At 35.3% G+C, this 26,015-nt stretch overlaps 3 long non-coding RNA genes across 4 annotated transcripts; all 3 read left to right on the top strand.

Moving 5' to 3' along the window:
- Positions 1–1,707: 1,707 nt before the first annotated feature.
- LOC108501923 lies at positions 1,708–8,593 on the top strand. Of its 2 annotated transcripts, none has more exons than XR_001876307.1 (3): positions 1,708–1,743; positions 5,824–5,861; positions 6,367–6,450. It is a non-coding gene; the product is annotated as an uncharacterized LOC108501923 (long non-coding RNA). The 2 variants fall into 2 exon arrangements; XR_001876306.1 differs by lacking the exon at positions 6,367–6,450 and adding an exon at positions 8,540–8,593 and having other exon boundaries at positions 1,715–1,743.
- Positions 8,594–11,810: 3,217 nt separating this feature from the next.
- LOC108501912 lies at positions 11,811–16,742 on the top strand. The gene is made up of 3 exons (XR_001876304.1): positions 11,811–11,901; positions 14,281–14,355; positions 15,335–16,742. It is a non-coding gene; the product is annotated as an uncharacterized LOC108501912 (long non-coding RNA).
- Positions 16,743–17,832: 1,090 nt separating this feature from the next.
- Positions 17,833–21,139, top strand: LOC108501927. Its single transcript, XR_001876308.1, has 3 exons — positions 17,833–17,845; positions 20,578–20,579; positions 21,014–21,139. It is a non-coding gene; the product is annotated as an uncharacterized LOC108501927 (long non-coding RNA).
- The last annotated feature ends 4,876 nt before the right edge of the window (positions 21,140–26,015 follow it).

The following is a 26,015-nucleotide window of genomic DNA, read 5'->3' as shown; positions in this document are numbered from 1 at the left end:
CTGCATGAACATTTTTAATTATCTGAAACTCAAGTATTAAAGACTAAACAAGCTCTGGAACAAAATTAAGTCTTATAGAAATACTTATGTCTGTACCGCGGTCTGAAAAGTGGATGGGGCCGTGACACAGCGCGGGTCCGGGACACAAGGTAGGATGCAGGTAGAATCATTTATTGAGGCGTGCGCCAGATTCTTTGTCAGTTCAGGCGGGGAAAGGGCCAGAACGTAGGGTGGGGCATGAGACAGACAAACGGGGGAGCAAATCAGGATAGGGGCACAGGCGAAAGAGGGTGGAACGTGGGAGGAACCGGGGAAGGAAAGGGCGAATGGAGGCTGTCTCCTCTCTGCAGCTTCTCCAGCCAATCCGCAGGAAAGCAGGGAAGTGGACAAGCCTGGACGTGCCCGGGAGATACAAATTCTGGGGAAGCATACAATGTGTATGTACATAATTGTAAAGTCTGTATCATAAAGTCCTTTCAATTGCTGTACATCTTTTTCCACTTCTGAAATTTTTCCCATTCTGGTTCCTGGTCCTTCACATGTCTGTTTGGGGCTTTAGGGGGTTGGTTAGGTTTTTTGTTGGTTTCTTGTTTGGGTTTTCTACTTTATAGCTATGAAATAAGTGCTTATTTGGTATGAATAATAGGAATAACAGTATACTTTTAATAGAGGTCATTACTAGTCTTATTAGACATTTCAGACAAATGAAATAATGGGTCTATACAGAAATTGATTTCTTTGTGTTTTTTCAATTATAGTCTTTCTTTAATGCAGTCTTCTGTATTGAGCTTTTTGAGCTTTCAAAAAAAAACTTTTTAAAGTCTAAATATTCAGTGTATACAAAACGGAAGAATTGGTTCACTTCTTTAGAGGTAAGATTAGTAAAAATATGTTATATCTTACTATAATTGTTGGGGGAAAAAAACCCCAAAACTATAATGCTCAGCTGGCTGCTTACTTACCTTGATACCCTAATTGCCTTATGGGGTGTTGTTGGTTGTCTTCTAATACTTCATGGAGATTATAAGGATATAGAATTTCTTTCTGGCGCACATGGACCTTGGACCTTTTACTTTGTTGTAGAATAACCCTTATACCTGCCACTCAAAAAACAAAGAAGTTAAAAGTCCAACTGAAAACATTTAGGAACACAGTCACACATATGAAGTCTGTACTTTAAGACTGAGAAGGGTCTGGATAATAGATGCTGTTAATAGATTATCATTATTCAAGATCCTTTCTAATCATTCTCTCTGGAGAATTTTTGGCAATTCTGTGCCAGAATTCATAAGTATTCTTCAAAGAAAATAAATGGGAACACTAAAATTCTTCCTATTTTCATATTAGGAATATGAAAAAGCTAAGTTAGAAATAACCTGGAAGGGTAGCTTTCAAATTCTACTTGAACAAGGTAAGGTAAAAAACAAACAACAAACAGCCCTGAATCTAGGCATCTAGTGCTTCCTTTAAATTCTAAGATTACTACGTATTAAGAATTACTACAATTCCAAAAAAAAGAATCTCAGCATGTTGAATTGATGAAAGCAACACTTTAAAGTGCTTTTATTTATCCTATATCTCATTGTAATTTATAAGCTAGTAAATATTTGCAATGCTTGTTTTATGTTATATCGAGTCCCGTTATTGGTTCTTCTTAAGCATTTCACAACAAAAGTATTTATATATTTTTTTCTTTCACAGCTGAAAGCAAAACAAAAGGAACACCTGACACGAATCCCTATGGTAATTACTGACTTCTAATTCCTTTTTTTTTCAGTCCAGTCCCTCCATTTCACTACGGATGATATCGTTACGCCATTACTTTAATTATAATATTCAATATATTATCAAAATGAAAAGTCAGTATCTTCTTCCCAAGAGCTATAACTCTGTAGATTACATGTCTGAGGTTCAGACAAATTTTTAAGCGTACAACAGTGAAAGAATACCATTTGGGAATTAATGATTTACAATATATATATTAGTAAAGTTCAGGGCAAAACTGGGTGCAAAACCACAAGGCTACCTCTGTTAATTAGAAGGAAACATGCAGACATAACTGTGGATCAGAAAGTATTAAAAACTATCCCTTGAGAAAACCTTTTAAGTGAATGAAAGGAAAAAAAGTAAAACAACATAACTTTCTTTATGGCTTTTCTTATTTAGATTTGGCTATTGGGACACTGATGGAGAATACACAAATAACTACATGAGTGGTACTATGAGATTCCTAAAATACCTGTGTTTAGTGAGAAAAATTAATGACAAAGAGAGACTGAAATAGAAGTGTAGTTGTATTTTTTTATTTTTAACTGAATCTTCTGTTTTACTGCCACACGAACTCCACTATTTGACATCTCTCTGTTGGAAACAGTACAAGCTACTCTTATTTCAATGCAGTTACTTGAGCTGAGAGGCCTCTTACCTCTGAAAGCATTGAAAGTCTTTATGTAGCATATGTTCTCTGACTGAAGATGTCTTATCTGATGATTTGTTTATTACTTCTTTTAACACTTCTCAGTGCAATACCTGTCACACTTTTCATAATTAATTTAATCTGATGACATTTGCCAGATATAGGAAAATAACACCATATCTAACCAGGTAAATCTTAAACACTTTTTATTTTTACTACTTTCTTTTCCCTTTCTGACTCTCATTGGGGCAACCACAGCAGAATTCATCTCACCTAACCTTAGACTTTTTACACTGATTGTTTAATCTTAGCTCCATCTAGAGACAATGGAAAGAGATAGAAATACTTTAGAGAGTAATTTCTTTTGCCTGTTCTTGTAGTTAGGGTTGCTTCTCTCTCATTGGTAAGAGGAAGATCCCTTTAAGCTACATAAATATGTGGTTCATCAACCTTGGCTTGCTGCCAGGCTACACCCAGCTGCTGTCTTAAAGAGGACTGGAAGAAAATAAGATGCAAAAACTTGGGATAAGGATGGGGAGATCACTTATGAATTAATGTAATGGGCAAAGTAGATTCAAGTTTGAGAAATTTAATTTAATTTGTTGTCAGTTAAAATAGATTTGGATAATGAGAAGCAAAGAACAGTATTACCCCCCCCCCTTTACTTTTCTCATGATCAACTTCGTTCCTTCATTCCCAACTCCTCTACTTCCTCTCGCACCCCAAATGACACATATCAAGCCACCCACAACAGCTCCTCTCTGCCACTTCTTCATCCTCAGGCTTTTCCCTCACTGTAATCTGAGCTCTCTGTTGTCTGCAGTCCTTCAGGAATATCTAACTTCTCTGGGGTGGGGTACTCCATGTGTATGCATATCTGCTCCACCATGGTCTTCTCCACAGGCTGCAGGTACTTCCTTCCGCTCTTTCTTCTCTGACCTTGGTGTCTGCAGGGCTGTTTCTCACACTTTTTGTTCCGTCAGATGTTTTATCCCTTTCATTAAATACATTTTCCCCAGAGGTGCCCCCACCTCAGCCGTGCCCTGCACTGGGTGGATTGGAGCTGGCTAGAACCATCTGTGTCCGGCACAGGGCAGACCCAGCCTCTCCTCACAGAGCCCCCCTGCAACCCTGTACAACACAATATCTTGATGGTTAAAGATAGGTAACAGGAAAAATTTTCTGAGAGATAGAATACTTAAAAATGTAGGAGATGGGCTGATTTTGTGGAGGGGACTTTTAAGGACCGTGGAACTATACTTACATGTTTATAGCACATACACAGGCCCACAAGACTCTTATTCAACCCAATTTAAAAGTTTTGGCCAATACATTTATTTTGCATGTAGCTGATTGTTCATATTCAGTTTAGATGTGTATTTTCTTTTAAAAAAATTATTATTTATTGATTTAAATATTATTTTTTTGTAAGTTAATTGTCCTTGGATTGATTTAACAGTCAGTTTCAGGAGTTCAGTACTCAGTTTTTAAGGTTCAGAACATAGACCTTAGACAAAATTTTAGTATATAGACTTGATTTATTTGGATGTCAAATGAATAACTGAATTGTTAAAGATATTAGGAAGAAATTCTTTACTTTGAGGGTGATGTGGCACTCGAACAGGTTGCCCAGAGAAGCTGTAGAAGTGATCAAGGTCAGGTTGGTTGGAGCTCTGAACAATTGGGTCTAATGAAAGGTGTCCCTGCTGATGGCAGGGAGGTTAGAACTAGGTCATAATATCATACAATCAATAAAGCTGTAACAAGCCTTTAAGATCATCAAGTCTAACCATTAACCTAACACCACTGTGTTCACTGCTAAACCAAATCCCCAACTGCCACAGCCACACAGCTTTGGAACATTTTTTTTCATAATAGCTAACCTAAACCTCCCCTATAGCAGCTTGAGAACATTTTCTCTGATCTTTAAGGTCCCTTTCAACTCAAAACATTCTATGATTTCATGATTCTATGATCTCTACAGATTAACAAAGCTGGTGCCACTAATACAGTTTCTTCAAATGGAATGGAAAAACACACAGATTATTGTCAAAAATATAATTAATATATATTATATAGTAGTTTGACCTCTTTAGAGTTTCTGATATAAACAGAATATTAAAATTCACAGTTGGTGACTAGTACATGCAAAATTATGGTATAACCTGTTGCCTGTTAAAGACCTGCACAAAAACATGTTTATCTAACTAGTTTCTGCACATCCTCAAGAAGGATGTTTCTAGTATAAAAACATCTCCGAAATCAAAGTCAGCTAAAATATTTAAAATAACTTTAAAAAAAATAAAGTATCTGTGGGAAAGAGGACACTGATTAAAATATCCTTCACTTACTGAATAAAACAAAATTTAATTATGATTAATTATTTTAAAATATTTAATTTTTTTGACTGTAGTAACCTCAAAAAATATCCCAAACTAATTCTCATGTTAGTTTCAAATCTGATTAAGAATATTTAATACAATTCTTCATTTTTGTTATGGAAGATGTCAAATAAATAACAAATTCCTTGCTTTGTTGCTAGTATATTTGCTAAGGAAGGCTGGTGATACCAACTCAAGGTATAAAAGCATTTGATATATCCCTCTGGAGTTTTTTACTCATCTCTTCTATCTTTAAAACAGTCATAGGATTGGATGTCTTAGGGAATGAGTAATCACCGTCAGAATCCTTTCTTGCTTTCCTACTAATACAAATCTTTCTTGACTTGTTAGCAAAGGTTGTTACTAGATAACAATTTGATTGAATATGCTTATTTGTTTAACTTATTTGTGATCTCAGGCTATGGCACACCCTCACCTATAAAATTGTTCCATTACTAGTACTACCAATAGAGTTGTTGTGGATTGAAAGGGTATAGATACAGAGCTGATTTTTTTTCCTGTTAGTCTCACAGGACAGTGTGGGAACCTTATGCTGCAGCTCCCCATGGTGCAAATAGAGTGTAATTATTTTCTGCAAATGACAGGAGAATGTTTCCAAGAATGTTAAAATTCACCTGTTTTAAAGTGCAGAAGGGCAGTATGTTGGAGGGAGCTCTGACAGCAGAGGGTAGAACAATAGCACTACAAACATGTCAGACTTGAAAGGAGCGACATTAACAAGTCAATCTCAAGCAAGTAACCTCCTTTGGGAAGACTTTCTGAAAGGAGGAGTGCAGTTAGCAGTCTAGTTGTGTCACTTCTCGTTATACATTTTTTTAAGCAGCTGACTTGGTCAGAAACATCCTCATTAACTTTATTTTCTATTTTCGGCATGCATTTATTATAGCTGATTTACTCTATTCAGCTTAATATGCCTGCTTTTAATTCATTTCTTGACTTTGCAACCAAGACAGTAGCTGAATGTTTTCTGAATGTTTGTGTGATGTGCATATCTCCTTTGTCTAGGTTGACAGCCATATTCTCTGAGAATTCCAATGAGTTAGGTAAGTCTTTACCTCCCTTGTCTCTCCTTAGGCCATTTTAAAATAATGGCATTATGTTGGCTGCTCTCCAGTCATCTAAGATTTCACTTGATCTATTTTGAAGAGCAGAAGTACATAAAAATGTCTGCCAAAGCATCTTCAATTTCTGTTCTTATTTCCTTAACCCTTTTGGACCTATGCTGTTTGGTCATGGCCCAATAAATTTTAGAAGCCATTTCACCTTATAATAACCATACTGACTCACTCTGTCCATATCCTAATTCCTAATCATCCATCTCCATAAATATGATTTCAGATGTAGTCAAATACCTACTCTTATCCTTTATAAGGCCATATATAACCATTACATAGTGTATCCTCAATCCCCTTACACTCTTTCTAGGGGATAGGTTGCAATACGAAAGTTTCTTTTAACAGTGAGCGTGTGTCCAGAGCTCAGGACTGGGCTAGAGAATTAATTTTAATTCAGATTTTCAATTAATTTTCTGTTTCTTTCCTGCTCTAGGGAGGAAGCAGCCTGCAAATGAATTACAGCTGATAGTTGTTTGCTTCTTCACAACAACTTGCTGACCCAGAGACATCATTCTCCTCAATGACCTGCAGTCTGCAGGTTTGCAGCCTTGTCAAGGAAGCAAGAAGTACTCAATATTTCTTTGTTTCTCTGCATAGGCATGTCAGAATCATCATAATTAGCTCCTGAAAGGACCTCAAAAGTTATTTAGTCTGTCCTCTCATGCTAGAGTAAAATTGTTTGTGTTTTCTACTCTTAATAACCTTATGGTTATGGAAATCCCATAACCACCTTAAGCAATCTGTTCAACGTTTATTTAAACTTTAGGTTTTCAACTTCACCCATATTTTATATATAATTTTTAGAAAAAAGTTTAAAAAATAATCTATGCTACTGCACACATTACAGCAGTTGAAAAACCTCTTAATGTTTCTGTGTGTGAGACACTGATTATGCCTAACAAAAGTCTAGAGACAGAGCCTGGGGCTGATCCTAAACACTTACAAGATCTATTTGATGTGATTTGTCCCACAGAAATCAAGATGACAGCTGATTATAAATATTTTATGTTGTCATCTACCAACATATTTTAGCTGTAAAAGCTTTCAATATTGAGCAGTATGCTAATTCTGAGGTACTTTTATGAATGCAACGCTGATCCTAGCTGGATCACGTACAGGAAGTGAAACTAGAGCCTTTGAATTTAACAGAAAAGGCTGTTACTATCTTTACTAAGTCACATTCTTACCTTTATCCAATTGAAAGAATTGTATTAGGAAATCTCTCTCTGTGTCTTCTCTTCCTTATCACTGGACAAAGCCCAAAATGATGTTGACATGACTGCTTCAGCCTAATGCTAGATATTTAAAAAAAACTCAAAGCAATAAAACTCTGTGATCGAGAAACAAGTTGATATCATATAGTGTTCTATACCAAATAATGATCCACTGTGAAATGTCAGTCATGGAATCTCACACTGAGAAAAAGGTTCACTTCAGTTAATTCCCTGAGACCACAGGCCGAGACTGAACACCTTTGCAGGTACCACAGGTCATCTGGAGAATGCTGACTCATTACTCTGCTCTAATCTTTGTATTTATTTTTTGAAGAACTGTTATTTGAGTTTGATTAGGCTCAATGAAGATTTTGACATTTGAAATTTAAAGAGTGGAATTCAAATACTGATTGAGGGGACCTCCTTTTGAGTGTGTTGGTCATTCTGTGACCATTTAAAGATAATTTTTAATATCAGAAGAGGTACCCTGGAATTCCACACTTTCTAAAGACACTAACCATTTATAAAATCTGCCTCTGTCTCTAACATTAAAGATACTAATGGTTACTGAGCAGGCAAACCATGATGTCCCATTGTTAAGGTAGGGAGAGGAAGTTATATTGAATTATATATACTAAAAACATGACCTAAATTCTTCTCTTTCCTTTTTTTGCCGATGACAGCTGATAAAAGTATTTTTTTTGAGTTTTTACCCCACTTTTTTTACTTGTTCATGTCTTTTGCCATGTTGAGTCCTGGAGAAGAGAACTACAGTAACATGCTCTTTTGTCTTACCTTATTCCAATTGCAACTTTAGTCATGTAAGTCTGTATAACTGACCTTTATATTACATTGCATTGCAAATTGCAGCCTAAGTCATTGTTATGCTTCCCAATTATATGCTGGAAATAAGTTGTCATACTTGAAGAAAAATAATTCCAGGAAAACAGAACCCTATCAGAACTCACAGAGTATTAGCCATATTGTCATTTATTACGTTAAAATTTTAACAGGTGCATCTCAAAGGCAAGTGTATCAGCCCAAACGTACCAAGAAATTTATATGGTCATACACATCACGTGATTGCACTCAAGATAATCTGTTCCATAACCTTTCCTGGCACTGAGGTCAGGCTGAGAGGCCTATAGTTCCCCAGATCCTCCTTCTGACCCTTCTTGTTGATGGACATCATATTTGCTAACATTCAGTCCAAGACTGCTGGTAAATATCTGGAAGTGGCTTGGAGAGCACTTGCACTAGCTCCTTCAATACCCTTGGGTTGTTCCCATCTCACCCCATAGACTTATGCATGTCTAAGTGGTGTAGGAAGTCACTGACCATTTGCACTTGGATTAAGGGGTATTCATTCTGTTCCCCATCCCTGTTTTCCAGCTCAGGGGGATGCATACCTGAAGAACAACTGGTCTCACTATCACAGACTGAGGCAAAGAACACATTAGATACTTCTGCCTTTTCCTCACCCTTTGTCACTATGTTTCCTCCTCCACAACCAATAAAGGATGGCGATTCTCCTTACCCTCCTTTTGTTGCTGATGTTGCTAATAGAAACATTTTCATTGTCTTTCACAGCAGAGCCAGATTAAGGTTCCTTCTAATTTTCTCCCTGGATAATGTCACGACATCCTTGTAGTCCTCCTGGGCTGCCTGGCTCTTCTTCCAAGTGTCATAAACACTTTTCTCCCCTGAATGCCAGACAAGGCTCTCTGGTCAGGCAGGTCAGTCTGTCCCACCAACTCATCTTTTTGGGATATAGTGATGGCTGCTCCTGCACCTTTAAGCTTTTCTTCTTGAAGAATGTCCAGCCTTCTTGGACCTTCAGGACTGCCTCCCAGATACTCTGTTGACCAGACTCCTAAACAAGCCAAAAAAGTCTGCCCTCCAAAAGTCCAAGGTGGCAGTTCTGCTCACTCCTGGCCTCACTTTGACAACTGAAAATTCTATAATTTCATTAATGGTATGCCCAAGACATCCTCTAACCATCCAAGATCACTTAGGACCAACTGACATGTGCTTGATTTTATAGACAGCGCTCGGTGTGCTGTTATGCTTCTTTGTTCTTTGCTGTGGTCATCAACAACACCTGTTTGGCCAAGTGCCTAGGACCTGCAAGGCTGGTAAGGAAGGGTGTAATTGGACTGGCACTCAGGAATCTTGAGACCCGTATGGAGTAGAAGAAGAAATATTTTTTATTTTTCTAGTTGGCTCACGGGAAATGAATGCATCACCCACTCAGCCACAGAGAATGGCTGTTTGCTTTATAAAATAATATAAGTTATGCTAACCACATTAGCAGGGGTGGGGAGCAGGGCAATACCGGTCACATATGGTATCTCCTTGGGCCCTAGGATTGATGAAACCTATTTTCTTCAAAAAGAAGGCACAAATTATAGCAAATTACCATCCCAAACTCTTTGCCAGGAAGAATCTTATGCTTAAGGTAATGATTTCTTCTTCTTCATTTGGATTATGTTGAGATCAATTTTATACTTTTTTTGATAGTAAAATCTGCTTATTTTTTATTTTCTTTATTATCTTGCAATTTGTTATTATATCTGAATTTACTACGTATGTTCTGCTTTAAATATGTTGGATATTTGTTGTGTTTCTTACCTCTGTAGCAGGTTTTATTTGGTTGTCAAAAATCAGACTATCAAAAGATAACATTATCTTGTCTTGGAACATTACATATTGTGGACTGATAGTTGCTGCTCACTTCTTAATAAGAAATGATTAGTCATAGCCATACATAATATAAATAAAGATTTTACCAGTAAATTTGGCAGTGGTTAATAGTAGCTGGATGACTTCCCTATTTACAGTACACTGAGACACACAGATTATTATTACTGCTTGTAAATAATTGATCGTAAGCTAATTGATGTCATGTGGTAAAGTGATTTTTTTTCCCCTGAAAGAATAAGCATATGATCATCTTCATAGGAATCTGAAATTCATTTGGAAACTAACTATCAAGAATTTTGTTGTAATGGGCTGGATTAGCTGCTAGTTCTTAAAAAAAGGAATTTTACTGTGACAAGACTTTAAAGGTTGTTGGGACGAGGTGGTAGAAAGACAAAATAAATAATAGTAGTGGGGATTATTTCTGTCTTATTCACTTATCTCTAAAATGAACCAAATATGAGATTATGCTTTTTTGACTTATTTTAATGAGTTGATAGCATGATTGACAGTCTATATACTTTTTTTACTATCTTTACTGAATGAGGAAATCTGACAAAATTTGTCATATAAATCATATTTAAGTCATAAAACATAACATTTGCTCCTTCAAGATTTGTGTTGAAAAGACTGAAAGGATTGTGTCTCAAGGAGGTCTTCAGACTTCTGCAATCTCAGCAGTTATTTAACAGTGTTGTGTACTTTATCCTGCCTCTGACTCCTGCTAAGAAGATGTGCATTTGACTTCTTCCTATTAGACTCATGAACAGTATAGGAAAAATGTCAAATTTACGACTATAAGATTCATTTAGTTGGGTACACAATCATTCATCTTAATTATGTCTGACACCTTCACCATTATAAAATCAGTTTCCCAGAAGAAGAGAAACTCACACTCTGTCTCCTTTAGGAATCCTTCATTGAAGGAGACTAGTTATTTCAGTCCTCTGAGGAAGCTAATAGTGTAGTCGAAGGATCATGAAAAAAAGAATAATGGCTCGTATTCATCAAGAACAGGGAAATACTACACTGCCATACCTGGTAACCATAACTCCTAACACTGCTTTTTTTGGAGGGTAGTAGATCATAGTACATAAGATTTTGAAGCAGGAGATGTTTAAACTTCTAACAAAAGGCAATTCTTTTATATCTTTTTTGCCTTCATTGAAATAAATGATAGCTTGTCACTGAACTCTGTAAGAAACTATATTAGGTAATTTTTTTTATTTTCCATGAGGCATATTTTATTTATATTATGAAAAGGTAAAGAGATGATGAAACCACTAAAAAAGCCACTCTAAGCATCTTGATCATCTGCATATGCTAGTTGTAAACAAATTAAGATACTTTAACATATGTATGTGAAATAAAATACATTTTTACTTTGATAAAAAAAAATGATATAAAAATAAAACCATTATTATTTGAAGGATCAGTAATGTAGAATTTTCACATTGTATTACTTAGAGAATGAATATTTCACTATTCACAAAAGGATAAGTAAAACTGTTAAGTCAGGTGCCATAATAGATAAGGCATTAAACATGATCTCTGTTTTTCAAATGGTCTTTTCCTCTCAAAGATAATAATACAGAAAGATGTAAGAACTTAATTTTAAAATTCCACAATTTGTGGAGGATAGAAGTTCAAATGAAAAATTGAATCTTAATAAATACTCGTATAGCTACATACATAGTATTTATAACCATTAGACTACAAAGTCTCTCTAAATGTAGCACATCCTCAAAACTGCTTCAACAAAAAACAGCATTCAGAAGAGTACTAGGGATAGGCTATAAAAAGGTTACCTTTATTTACTGTCCTCAGTTCAGAGGAGACCATTGCTGAATCTATACCTTGCAGAGACCATCCTAAACTAGAAGAAAAATGTATCCTGCTTTTATCTTTCTCTGTTTAATATTCCTGCAGAATGAAAGCTTGACTAATTTATTCAGGAAAGTAAGTGTAAATGAGAAGCAAATACTTTTGATTATTAAGAGACAGAGTGGTTCCAAAATGACAGGAAGTTGAAGCAGAATATGCCTCAGTACCCCGTGAGTAGATTAACCATTTTTCATTCTGTCCATTATCTCTATGTTTTTTTGAGGCAAAGACCTTCTATCAATATGTAAACAAAGTAAAGTAAAATAGCTCGATTTGAGGAAAAATCTTTGTAGTAGGATTGAGAATGATGACGATGATGCAGCTAAGACAGAGGCTCTGAACAAATTCAGTGCCCTAATATAGACAACTGTAATCAGAGGATTGGACTACATTTCAGTAACAGTGCTGGCATAGTAGTTGCCAGTGAGCTCGTAACTGCTTCATTACCCATGCTTGACCCCTTGTGATGAATATGCTGAGCCATTGTCAGATGACAGATTCAAATGGCAAGGGAACAAGCAAATTAATTACTTTCCTAAATTATATTTATCATCAGAATTGTGATGAAAAATAAAAAGTGCCACTGGTGTTGAAAAAACCCAAACTAAGTGCCAAATTCTGATCTGTCAATTGAATTGCTCTGGCTTCATAGTGAACTGAAGTGAGAATTTTTCCTCAAACATTTAGAAATTCAAAAATTTGACTTTCTTCACACATGACAATTGTAGTCAATAGCTCTATTGTGATGTGCAAAACATTAATTCTAAAGATAGGCTTATTTAATGAGCACTTACCTGGTTGGTTTTTCTTGAACTCAAAATAAAGCTTCATTCAAGCAGGGCCAAAACATTTAGATAGCTCTGAATTAATTTTACATTTTCTTTTTAAAATGATCTAACTTAGAAAAAAGATATATTTTAAATACTTTCCCAATTAAATGAGATTTTTCCTGATTATTAAAAAGTTTACATTTAACTGTACTAATCTTTCCATAAGTGAGTAACTTGGTGTACTTACTTCAGTTTTAGTATCAAACTTAAAATGTCTACTATTGCATCTGCTTCCAGTGGTCAATTGGTACTTGAATGGCTAATATGCAAATTAACAAGAAGTAAATCTTATCCTTAAGCTGTTCAAGAAGATTTAAAATCCCTCAAAAAAGCCCCCAACAAACCAGAAAAACAACTAAAACCCAAAACTCAAACGAGCATACAATAAATAATTAGAAAATTTTTGTTAAGAATTAGTCTGGTTGGAAATAGTAACTTTAAGAAGCTATGGACAGGCAAGTGATTGTATTTAAACTGTTGAAATCTAGAATATTATCAAGCTAAATCTAAAAGTGTTCTCTAACTATGTCCTGATCCTCTGTCTAAAATATATAAGCTCCATTTCATCCTCTTAGGCGTGGGCAAACCCAGGTTCCTATGAAAGGAAAAGTCTGACAGAAAGTCAGTTCTGTAACATCCAGCTTATTCCCCAAAATAAATGACCACAAGTACTATTCAGAGAAAAACAGTAGTGTAGGTAGTAAATTTACCTTTCTTCACTGGCATTACATGGATTCAGGACAACTCCTTTAGATGACTTCAGTGGAACTAAAGTTAAGTGGGATGTGTTATATGTAGATGTTTGGTTTGTAGCTAGCTCAAGACACAGGAAGTTTATTCTCCTCTTCACTTTTTTAAGCTCCAGTTTCCCATCTCTCTACTGTCTTTTGTCTTTATATTGCCATCTATTAAAGACAAAGTTCATTTTATTGCATATTAACATAATACATGGAAGAATCAGGTCTCAATCTTGATAAAGACCTTGGTGCACAACAGTTCAAAGATTGATTAAACAAAAGTAAAGGAAGTAACAAAGCTTAGCTTTTGATTACCAAATAGCCCACCAAAAAGTGCATGTTCAAAATGAGAGTTTTTTTTAACAAGAAATTCAACAATGCACTAGACAGCTTAATTCTTGTTTTCTCAATTTGTAAGAAATTGAACCTGCCAAGATTTAATTACATGTATAGCTTAACACCTCCTGCAGACACTCTATTTCTTTCTAATGAATCAGAGGACACCTAGCATATGCTACCCTGTGTGTCAAAGCTGGTGTCTCTTTTGTCTTTCTTCTGCCTCGTAGAGTATAGATTAACTTGGCTTTGCTCTTTAAAAGACTAGAGCAAAACTGATCCAGAGAGATGGTCTGTGATTTACTTTGACATCAGAGAGGAAAATGTGCATTTGCAAATACACTGGTGATGATTCATGTACCTTTAGATTAATAATACCTTGCATATTGCAAGCTGTTAGAAATCTGAAACCCAAAAAGATATTTGTGAAACAATTCTCCACTAGAAAGTGTAATAAAATCTTAAATGTAACTTTGATTCTATCTAGTCAGAGATTCAAATTATGTCTCTGCGCTGAGGCTCCTGAAGGTTCCATTAAGGTTTCACTTCACCTAATAATGTCATGTTATGTATTAAACTTTAATTGTGGCTCTTTTAAAGCTTGCATGCTCCAGTTATGGAGTTAAGAATATTTTTTTTGTTATAGGTAGGAAATGTACTACACAAATACAGAGGCAGCTCCTCTGAGAACAGATTCGATGAGACATGCAATGACGCACAGGTAAAATGTAAAACTAATGCATACTAGGCAATTTAGTAGATGAAGAACAGAAGTAGTTGCTATGTGCACAAATATAGAATAGGGGAGGAAATCAGCATGGCTTTTGGAAAATTAATTCTTGCATTACGTACCTTGCCAAGCGGTCAACAAGTTTGTTGATAGGGTCAATCCCATTGAAATGTATTGTTAGATTACCAAAAGGCTTTTGACAGGGAAATAATCTCAGAAAAACTTTAGATGAGAATGAAAGTCCTTGCACGGTTAAGAAATAGAATCTATAGGTAAGCGATCAATTTTCATAGTGGAGAGAGTTCACATGGGAGATCCACACCAAGCTGTGCAAGATATGCTGATATGACCTTTGACAACAGTGAAATGACAAATTTTCTGATATTACTGTATTATTCATTATAGCAAGTACAAGAACTGTCTGTGAATAATTGTCAAAAGTCCTTACAATACTGGTGGCCAATAAATTCATTAAAACTAAATATATAAATACATAAGCATATCATGTTGCATAAAGAATTATGTGTTCTGAGCTGACCACTGTGATTCAGTGTGAAATCTGGGGGTTAAGATAAGTTGTTCCATATGAATGTTTGTTCAGTATTTATTAGCAGTAGAAAACAAGCAAACCATCATAATGTCAAGGATTATTTGAAAGGAACAGAGAACTATTATACTAGACTATAAAGAATTGGGTCGCTATACGAATGTATATGCTGGATCCCTAAATGTCAGAAAAGTATATTGCAATGGAAAGCTTCAGAAAAAGGGAAATAAAGGAAATGCATGAAATCAATCTGTGTGAGGAATGAATAAGCCACAGCTAAACAAACTTGGGCTCTTCATTATAAGCAAAATATGAGTAAAGGAGAACTTGACAGAGGTTTATAGGATCAAGAGGGGCATGGAAAATATGGACAAGGGAGTGAGGAGGATGTGGATTGATTTTCTGTTGTTTTTTTCAACACAGGATTGAAGAGACATTAGGTGAAGCCAGGAGGACACAGGTTAAAACAGAAGAACATGATGCTTCAAGCAATGGGTTATCAAGCTGTCTTCAGTCTAGGAAACTGTAACTGTTAAAATTTTAACAAGTTTGGCAGAGACTGACAATTAAGGAAGAAAAATCACAGAATCTCTGAGGCTGGAAGGAATCCCTGGATATTATCTAGTTTAACATCCTTGCTCAGTCATGGTCAGCTATCATAAGTTGCTCCATGTCTCCACAAATGAAGCCTCCACAACCTCTTTGGGCAATCTGTTCCTGTTTGATCACCCTCACAGTATTTTCTTTTTCTTACACTTAAATGGAATTAAATATCTGATCATTGTGTGCTGTCCCGTCACTGAACAACCCCAAGGAGAGTTTGGATCCATCTTTTTTACCTCCCCCCAGCACATATTTACACACATTGATAAGAATATATATGAATGACATCTTGTGAGACACTGAAATGGTTTATGGCTTAAACATTGTTAAAATCACTGAAGGACTTTCATCCACTGTAGCAGACTGTGCAAAGAAGCAACTGCTCACCAAGGCCTAGCCCTCCCTGAACATCCCTACTAATTTGGACTGTGATAGGAACTTGAGATAAGATAAAGGTACTATACCCAATTATCCTAGGAGAAGAATGCATCGGCAAGTGTGAAAGACTGGAATGCTGATGTCTCAAACAATCAAGGTGCAAACTGACAATGTGCAGAGTAACTGCCCAGGTGCTGAGGGTGTGCACACCAGACACCTCAGGCTACCAGTTGGGTATTGATCAAGATAAGGAAAGAAGCAAATCCTTCGAGGTGGGGTAGTGTTTCTTTGTCCTTACAGGAGTGATTCAGCTGTGATAACTCCCTTCTGGGGAAGCATTGGGACAATTCACATATAGCCTGAAGATGTTAATCTCTGCTGATAAGCCATAAAGAACTCAAGGCTGATGTAACAGGCAGTTGTAACATCTTAGAAAGTGTCAGAGACTCATGACATGTCCTGTGATCCAGTATTACATCATCCCTTGTAAAACTCCCTACTCCAGGGGTGGCACCAGAGGCATTTTTCTACCTAGCCTAAGCCCAATAAAAGACACGACAGACTGCTCAACATACTTGGATTTCCCCTACCATGGGCTTCTTCTTTCATGCACACGGGCTTCTTCTATTACCACACAGGACTTCCTTCACCAACATGGGCTTCTTCCCTCACTACGCTGGGCTTCCCTCAACAGATCCAGACTGCAACTATCACTTTGACAAGAATGGGATTCTCACCACCAAGAAGACCAGAAGAATAGAATCAACGGGACGCCGTCAGAATCCAAGGATGTTGATATAATTTCTTCCTAATCTGTCTCTCTGTCGCTCTCTTTCTGTCCCTCTCTCTCTCTTTCTCCTATTTCTTTCTATCTCTCTCTACCGTGAATTTACTGTTAAATAAAAATCCATACTATTGACTTTGGCATATGGCCTCATTGGCACCTTAATTTGGGCAGAGGCATCTCTCTAATAATTTTAAAGAACCTGACCTTAACACATCTGTCAGAACAATTGTGTGCGTGAGGGAGCAGCCCACCACAGCAATATAACTTACGATACTGATGCATGATGATCACATAGTGCTAACAGGAGGTCAAAAGTTTACTTAGCACTCTGCCCAAGAATTTCTGTACAGGTTATAGAACAAACTTGATTCATTTACCCACATGTCAGTGTTTATTGGCATTTGGGATGTTATAGGATATTAGAGATATCAGGAAAGCTAAGAAACGTGACTTGGAATTGATGGGAGAACTGTTCCCTTGTGAATCATAGAATCATAGAATCAGCTGGGTTGGAAGGGACCTCTGAGATTATCATGAAGCAGAACCTGAAGGCCAGGCAGACTATTTTAGGTATCTCAAAAGTAATTAGACAACTGTACGTTGGCTGCTGAGTCATCGCAGATGAATTCATCCTCAATTTATGTGTTTTCTGGCATCAGTCCTTGTCTTTCATAATACTTCTTTTATATTACATAACATTATAAAATAAAATTTATACTAAGTGGAAAAAAACAGCTTCTTTATTATCTTGACTGACAGAGCAACAAACTCATTGGTGAAAGGAAACTTTATAATTGAAAGGCTTCTAATTTCTTTGGAGAATGCTTGCTTCTGTTTGGATAAAAATGCCCAGAAAAGTAATTTTTGTTATTGTTAAGGTCTTTCTTCTAATTTAGACTGTCAGAGAAGTTTCAACACGTACCTGTATGAGTCCTAATTCAGAAGAAATCATTAAATAGTTTTGTCACCAATACAGACTTCAACAGTCATCAATCAGGCTCATGAAATGACAAAGTAACTGTGTCCACTGTGATGCTTACAGATTACCTTACAATTTAGGGGCTTTTTTATAAGAATGATTCCTATTTTATCAGGATAAAGACTACTGGATTTGGTGTGTCATCTCCAGTATTTTTCTTTGGTTTTCTTTTATATCCAAGTAAGTTGTTTCAATCCAGACATAAAAAATGCCAATGCTCTACATATTTTTGTCTCATATTTTGCAAATGTAACACATTAATTTATTAGGCTTGTGCTTATTTCATTTCCTATTCTTCTTCCTTACCTCAATACCTCTCTGCATGTAAGCTTTCATTTTTAGGAACTACAAAATAGTTTTATGAAATGCTATAGGGACACAGTATTGAACAGAAATGCCTTAGTTTGCGGAAAAATGAGTAATTCCATTCTGCTTTGTAAAGACTAATCTGAATAATCCCACTCCTGACCTTGTCTATATGCATAACTTAAGTTTATATTGAATTGCCACAGCTAGTTACCTGATTGTTCTTTAGGGGAGAAATGCTTGTTGTCAGAACCTTGAACAAAATCATAATAAAAGCAAATAAATGGATTATGTAAATCTCAGCATGCTACTTCATCTCTTTGCTTGCTTTGAGTCAGTTCATAAAACATTTCAGACTAACCAGAGATAATTAGTTTATATTTGTTATTCTTTCTGTAATGCAGTGAGAATATGCAAGAACAAAAGAAGGGAAAAACCCCCAAACAACCCCCTTCCACATGCTCAAGTTTAGAAATCTCAGATTTGTTTGGAATGGTGCATACATTGTTATAACACAACATCTGCACTATGGAACCTCTGTATAATCCATGAAATAAGACTGGTATGTAATTGAAGGGTATAAACATGACAGTAGGAAAGAGAAGAGATTGTTTTGGTGTAAATTGGATAATCTTGAACAAAAGAAAGTGTAGACTGATTATAAGGAAACATTCCAGAACACACGAAACCGTTTCAGAATGCAAAATAGCCTGTCTAGACAGGTGGCACCTGCTCTATATTTGAGCTTTTAAAAGCTACCTTGAGCAAAACATTCATAACACACACTTTAAAGAAACCAGTAATAGCAGGAAGATGGAGAAGTCAATTAGAGGTTAGAAAACAGTACTTGGTTAGTTCCAATCCCAATATATTCGAAATGGAAAGTCTCCTTCCTGAGAGAGTACAATAAAAAAGAACACATGGGACAGGAACCTCAGCTGCTAGGTTGCTGTGTCAGTAGTCACTGTACCTATGCAAAACCACGTCCTGAGAAAAAAACTCAGAAAGTCTTGATTTCAGTCATTCCACCATGATTCCATATTTTAGCACTTTCCATAAATTTGACTGCACTGAAGACAATGTGAAAAAAGAAAGAAGAAAATCCCCACCCAAATAAAAACAAATAAAACCAAGCCTTCATTGGTTTTACCTGTCTTGTGTCCTTCCTGAGATGCTGGAACAGCAAAACATGCCTGCACTTCTTCTCTGTTGATTTCAGTGATCTGACTTTTGATTTTAAGGTTAGCTACCCATCATCATTTAAATATATTTCTCATTATCATTTCAATCATATTAACACAATCCTGCTGACTGGATATTTTGATATTATTTAGTACAAGTCCCCTGGGATACAGTAAGTAGAAGTGGGAGTGTGAAGTCTATTTTTAGAGTACATTTTCTATGTGAGTCACTTCACTTTGTGTCACAAAATTTATAAAATAACATTTATATTTTACCTGCTTTTGGGGTGGTCAAAGTATCAGAATTCTTTGTTACCTATCCTGTTACTTAAAGTGTCAGATTTTTTAGATAAGATGACAAAATTCTTTTCTTTCACCTCAATAAAAGAAAAAACTCAACGAAATCTTTATTTTATTTTAATCATGAAAAATCCTTTATTTGAATAAAGCTGCTTCTGCCTGTTACAAACCAGACTCAAATCAAAATGACAAGTAATAGGCAAATTATACCATTCAACAATTTAATAAGAAGATCATCAGTTATTTCACAAGAGGAAATGGTGAATATGGTGTTACTTTGGAGATTATAATTTTATATTATTATCACATAGTCACATCTCTTGTTTCAAATTACTTATTAGAAAAAAATGTAAAAATGTTCCTTCTTAACTCAGTCTTTTGCTAGTCAGGATTGTGTAATCCAGTGCTAGATTTTGAAGTCTGTGATCAAAACCAGGCTAATATCAATCAATTAAAAAATTTAAATATTTATAAACCATCAAAATTTTCTTTGTATATATAATCTAATCTACAGTAGAGAAGAAATGATAGCAATTTTTTCTAATTATATAGATCTTAAAGAGGAGAAATATAAAATATATTTAAATATTTGAATTAAAAAAGTTTTAGAATAGAAATATAAAAACCACTATAAAGCCAGATTTAATACCATCTCAAAATTGTTTTACTCAATTTCAACTTTCATTTAAATGTTGAATTGTGTTGGATTCCAAATTTTGGATATGAGAAAAAGAAAAACTGCTAAGGTTAAACAAAAGCTTTGGGCTGACAGAGACTGGGAAAAACCTCCATCTAGAGTCCCAGCAAGGATCCATTGATGTCCAGGATTTGGAATGTCCTGCCCAAGCCTGGAGAAACCATGCCCTGATCTCATTAAACCTGTGCAGAAAACCTTTTGTGTTTTATCTCTCCCTTTGTGTGTTACCTGTTCCCCCCTGTGAAATCCCCCCAGATAAAGTGGGTTTTCCCATATGATGTAAATTCTAAGACCCAAAAGTTTATAATTTAGGATTTCCACTTTACCTCATCTCTGTAAAGTCCCCAATTTTAATGGAATGAATATCCCCCCACACACACTGAATATGTAAACCTCTTGTCAAATATGTAAATCCTAAACCCTTTATATATCAAGTTGTGAGTCCAATAAAGTATTTCAGTTTCTTGCCTCCAAACTGGGATTGTGATAGCTTATTGACTTGCTACAGAGTTGTATTCATGATCTGCTTTCAAAGCAAATATAAGTGCATTTAAAATTAGACAAGAGAAAAAGAATTCTTAACTGATGATCAGTGTTTGTACTTACTGACCACTATGCCAACTTTAGCTTATTATTATTATAATTGATTTTATAACAATGAAAATGCAAGAGCTAGAAAGAGGCCTTGCATATACAGAGCTTATTGAAGTAACTATTTCTTTCTGTTATGTGGATATCAAACATTAAAAAAAAAGGCAATAATTCACTTCTAAAATGTATTCACAGAATACTTAGGGTTGGAAAGGACCCCTGAAAATCATCTAATCCAAGCTCCCTGCCAAGGCAGGGACACCTAGAGCAGGCTACACAGGGACACCTCCAGAGAGGGAGACTTCATGACCTCCCTGGGCAGCCTGTTCCAGTGCTCAGCCACCATCAATGTAAAGAAGTTCTTCTTCGTATTGAGGTGGAACTTCTCATGTTTTAGTTTATGGTCATTACTTCTTGTTCTGTTATTGGGCACCACTGGAAAAAGTCTGGCACTATCCTCTTGGAACCCTCCTTTGAGATATTTATATGTATTAATGAGATCCTCTCTCCATCTTTTCTTCTCTAGACTCAACAGAATCATAGTAATGATAGTTTAGATTGTAAAGAATAATTTCCTATCTGGACTGGAAATCTTTAAGCCAAGTTTTAGCTTAGGGTCACTTTTGTTATTTTTGTTATTCTTCTGTGAAGAATGTTGATGTTACTGTTATATATAAACCTCAGGATAAGGAACAAGATACACAAGGATGTATACCTAACTGAGTTCAATGCAGCTAAGATTAGGGATTTTACTTAAATATCTAAGTAGAGCAATTAGATTTAGGAGAATTTAATTCAGGTCCTGTATTTTTTAATTATGAGAATATAAAACTTTCACAATAACATTATTCACCTAGAGAAAGGACAAGCAATTTTTTCTTTATTTCAAGCAACAAACTTTCCTGTGTTAATTCTGTGGTAAGAATTGTGAGACTGTTCCATAGACAACAGCATATTTATTTATTTATTTATTTATTTATTTATCTATTTTAAATTTTTTACATTTTTTCCTTTTTTTTTTTTTTGGAGGTGAATGGATTGGCCAAGTTTCTCCTTCCAATTCCATTTGTACTAAGTTAGTCACTTCACTGTAACAAAGTGAGGCCTTTCACTGCTAAAGCTTTACCTATTGATAGCCCTCCGAAGTTTGTGAAGTTTGAAAACACAGCTTTTGAGAGAAAAGTATTTTTCATGCTGTGATTTGGCAGTTGATAGGCTAGATTTACCTCTCTCAGTAAAGCAGAGTAGTGTTGATTTGTAAAATAGATAATGAAACTGAAAAAAAAATCACTGTTGAGATAACCTTATCACTTTTTTCTACATATCTAAGTGGTTTTCAATTCCTAAGGCCATTACACTTTCTCTGGATTAGTCTTCGGAGATAGTCTTTGTCTGTTTCTTACCTTATTGAAGATTGGGCTATGTTTTGTATGTAATTGGATGGTAAATAATAGCTTTTCCTGATGTAGTGATAGAGAATGCTATCAAATAAATAAATAAATGAATATTTAAAGTTTTCTTTAAAGAGTTGTCTTTTGCAACTAGCAACATAGCACCAATGTACATACAAGTCCTAATATGCTAGGGTATTGATTTACCTTATAAAAGGGCTTCGAGAAACCAATGAGAATCAGTAAACTTTAGCCTTTTGTAGAGTTGTTTTAACATATGTGAAAGTCTGGTCCAGTAACATATGCTCCATCATCCAGGGGTTTCAACAGCAGTCCAGTTAGTTTTAAGCTTTGTTTAGTCAATAAACAAAATATTGATTAAAAGATGGATTTCGTATTTTGTGCAGTAATGCAGTAATTGGATAATAACAGGTTCCTGCTGTAAGATGTTGATGAGGATATCACTTTACCTTTAAACTGAATTTCCTTAACATAACTTCTTTAGAGTCAATGTAATTTTAAATCTTTTGTATAATTGCTACAATAAACTATTGTATATAAATATGTATCGAAACACAATCATAGTAGATGGAAAATGTTTGCCATCAATGGCCCATGGACAAATATCAATGAACTCAATGAACTGTAAGTCAATATTGGCTTTATATTCATTAGATAATAGCATTTCACGGACATTGTATTGAGCACTAAACTGTGATACTTGCTGAATAACATTAATGGCTTACACTTAAAGATTGTATGATATAGCTCCCATTTAAAATTGAGCCTAGTTATACTTTACTGCATCATAGACACGGAGTAAGTTTTGTGTTGCTGAAACCCAGTAAAATGTATACAACCATAAGACTATATTGTGCCATTTTAATGTTGATTGCTCAATATTTCACGACAGAACTGTATTTTGTGTCTTAGTCTTGAGCGAGACAAAAAAAATATATATGTATGGTGTAATGTCAGTAGGCTTTGGTGCAACAGAAACGTGTATGAGTTTCAAGGGTGGACACAGATACTTCTTTTTTAATGAACATTTCTCATTTAGTGTAAGACTCAGTATTACATATGTTTTTCAGAAATAATGACGGATTGTTCTGGGTCTTTAATGATCGACGAAATATAACAGAAGAACACAAAGCAGCACTCTGTAGTGCTATAGTGGATATCCTAATCTCTAAACAAAAGAATGCTCCTTTTTATAGATGTTTTTTTTCTTTTCTTAGTTTGTTTAACTCTGTTTTATATTTGATGTAGGCATTTTGCTTCTACAGTATACTACAGAATGCTGCTTGGTCTTCTTCTATTGTATTTCCTTGACCTGGTTGTAAAAGGAAATTGATATTTTTCGAGCAGGATTTTCCCCTTCTGACCCTGTTCTAGCTGTGACCAATGACTGCTCTTTTATAATCCCAAATCATGGTTTAACACAGTTTAAGTATGACTAAACCCAAAAGATTCCTTTGATGATGCTGCTATATTAGATATCCTAATTCCTAAACCAAAGAATACTCCTCATATATATATATTTTTTTTTTTTTGCTGTCTTTCCCAAACTTGTTAAACTCTATTTGAAATTAATATAGATATCTTGCTTGTACACCTTTTTTTTTTTTTTTGGTAGAGAACCATTTTCAGTTTTTTTTTTTTTATAGACATTTTTTGCTTTTCATCCTAGAAATATATCACAGAATCGCAAAATGGTTGAGGTTGTAAGCAACCTCTGGAGGTCATCTTGCCCAACCTCTCTGCTCCAGTAGGGCCACCTAGAGCAGGTTACCCAGGGCCATGCCTATGTGGTTTTTGAATATCTCCAAGGAGGAAGACTCAACCTCTCTGGGCAACTCATTCCAGTCCTCAATCATCATTACAGTCAAAAAATATTTCCTTATGTTCAGACAGCACCTCTCATGTTTCACTTCGAGCCCATTACCTCTTGTTCTGTCACTGAGCACCACTAAAAAGAGTCTGCCTTCCCCTTCTTACTTCCTCCCTTTAGGTATTTATATGCATTGATAAAATCCCCTCTTTCTCCAGTGAGAAATATATATGCTTGACCACACTTTGTAGAGAAGATTTGTCCCATCTGAGCATTTGTTTGCTGTGTTAAAAAAGCAGAGATATTTTAATGTGTCTTCTTCAAAGAAATAGTCTATTCACTATATCTTCCCAGCAGAAATTTGTCATGCATGTTCCATAAACCTAGGCTATCAGATTTGTGCAAAATATTTCCAGTAAGAGCTGTTTGATCATTTAATCTTTGAGTGGTTTTAGTAATTCTTTTTCTTCATTCAAAGACATTGGCTATAAACTCCCTCCTGATACTTATCTAATCTGTTCTTAAATGTTCTTAAAAAGTATTCTGTCCCAGTCTCAGTGACTGGAAGTTCTATGGTTCACTATGTCCCCTGTTATAGAAAGTTAAAACTGCCTATAAAGTAAATCAAATTATTTTTTACCTTATCCACAGATAAGTGAACCATTTCTTCTTCTTGTGCAGGTCAGTGTAATTTATACTTGTTTGCAAGCTTCTGTCATTACCTCAGTAGGTCAGCAGTAACACGCACTACAGAAACTTTAGACCTAGAGAAATTTTTATTTCTTTATTAATTGATCCTATATTTGAACAATGATCCACATGCTTGATACATCATCAAAATATTAATATATTAAAGAAATACTTGCAGCTCATGTCTTTTAATGATGTAATTATTTCAGTAGAGATGTATGCATTACATTATGAAAATAACAGCAACAGGACAACTTTATTCTTATACTTTCATGTTTCACCACTACATCTTGTGCATTGGAATGTCTCTTTGCTTTTTTAGACCAGAAAATGGAAACCAAAGCTGAAAATAGTTGATGTTTTAAGCGTTATTTTATTGACAGTATAATAATATATTAACGATTCTAAGGCAAGTAATTGGTACACTCTAATAAAAAGTAATTTAAGTTTAATATTGGAGGACTGTTTATCTAAGTACATGGAGAAAATTATGTCTTCTTTGAGGATTTTCAAAAGTATTAACATAAAAGAGGAAAAAGAATAAGTAGTTTAATTACAAATTCGAAGTGACTATCACATTGCAGCATTTTCCCAGCTTTTTTCAGTACTGTGTCAACTGCTGTCACCTGCTCCTTTTCCTCATGTATATACCTTGTAGTCTTCATTTCTATTGTTAGATAAGAGCTGAATCTGTTCAGGGTCTGAAACTACCTCACGTGAGCTGGATTATTTTTAACTCTGTTTCTTTTGTTTAGGTGCAGGTCTTGATTTTAGAGGGAATATATTAGGTTGTAACACCATGCAAAAACAAGTCAATGTATTATACACCTCACTGTTTAGGATAATTTCTCTTATGTATCCTTAGAGATGAGAGAAAACCCCATAAGATATTTCATTTTTAGAACTACCATGTTTTTTGAGGTTAATGGAAACATTAAGTTTGAGACTTTTCATCTGTGCTGTGGCTCATCTATCTTTTCTCTTTACCTTCTTTCTTATTCATATCTTCCTACTTAAAGTATTTCCCTTGCTTAAAATAAATTTTTAAAAGTAAAGACTCACTGTTACATTGGTTTTTTTTGATTCAACTCATCTGTCTTAGGTATTGCACATACACATTTTAAAAAGGCAGTGTTATATTGATGAGGGGTAAGTAGGTGCTTAGTCCTCACCTTTATTAATTAAGCAGTGCAAAGACTTGGGATAGGGCTGCATCTTAATAAGTTTTTAGGCTGGTTTCTTGTGCAGTTTCAGCCTTAGGTGACTTGCACTCTCCCAAAAGAGTCTGAGCGTGGTTTGGGAGTAGGTTATGTCCACGAATCATTCTCAAAAGGTAATTTGCATATGGCCATCTCAATCTGGAAGGTAAG

Source organism: Lepidothrix coronata, unplaced genomic scaffold (genome assembly GCF_001604755.1).
Source record: "Lepidothrix coronata isolate B3197 unplaced genomic scaffold, Lepidothrix_coronata-1.0 Scaffold4, whole genome shotgun sequence".
NCBI lineage: Eukaryota > Metazoa > Chordata > Aves > Passeriformes > Pipridae > Lepidothrix > Lepidothrix coronata.
This window is presented reverse-complemented; position numbering and strand designations above follow the sequence as displayed.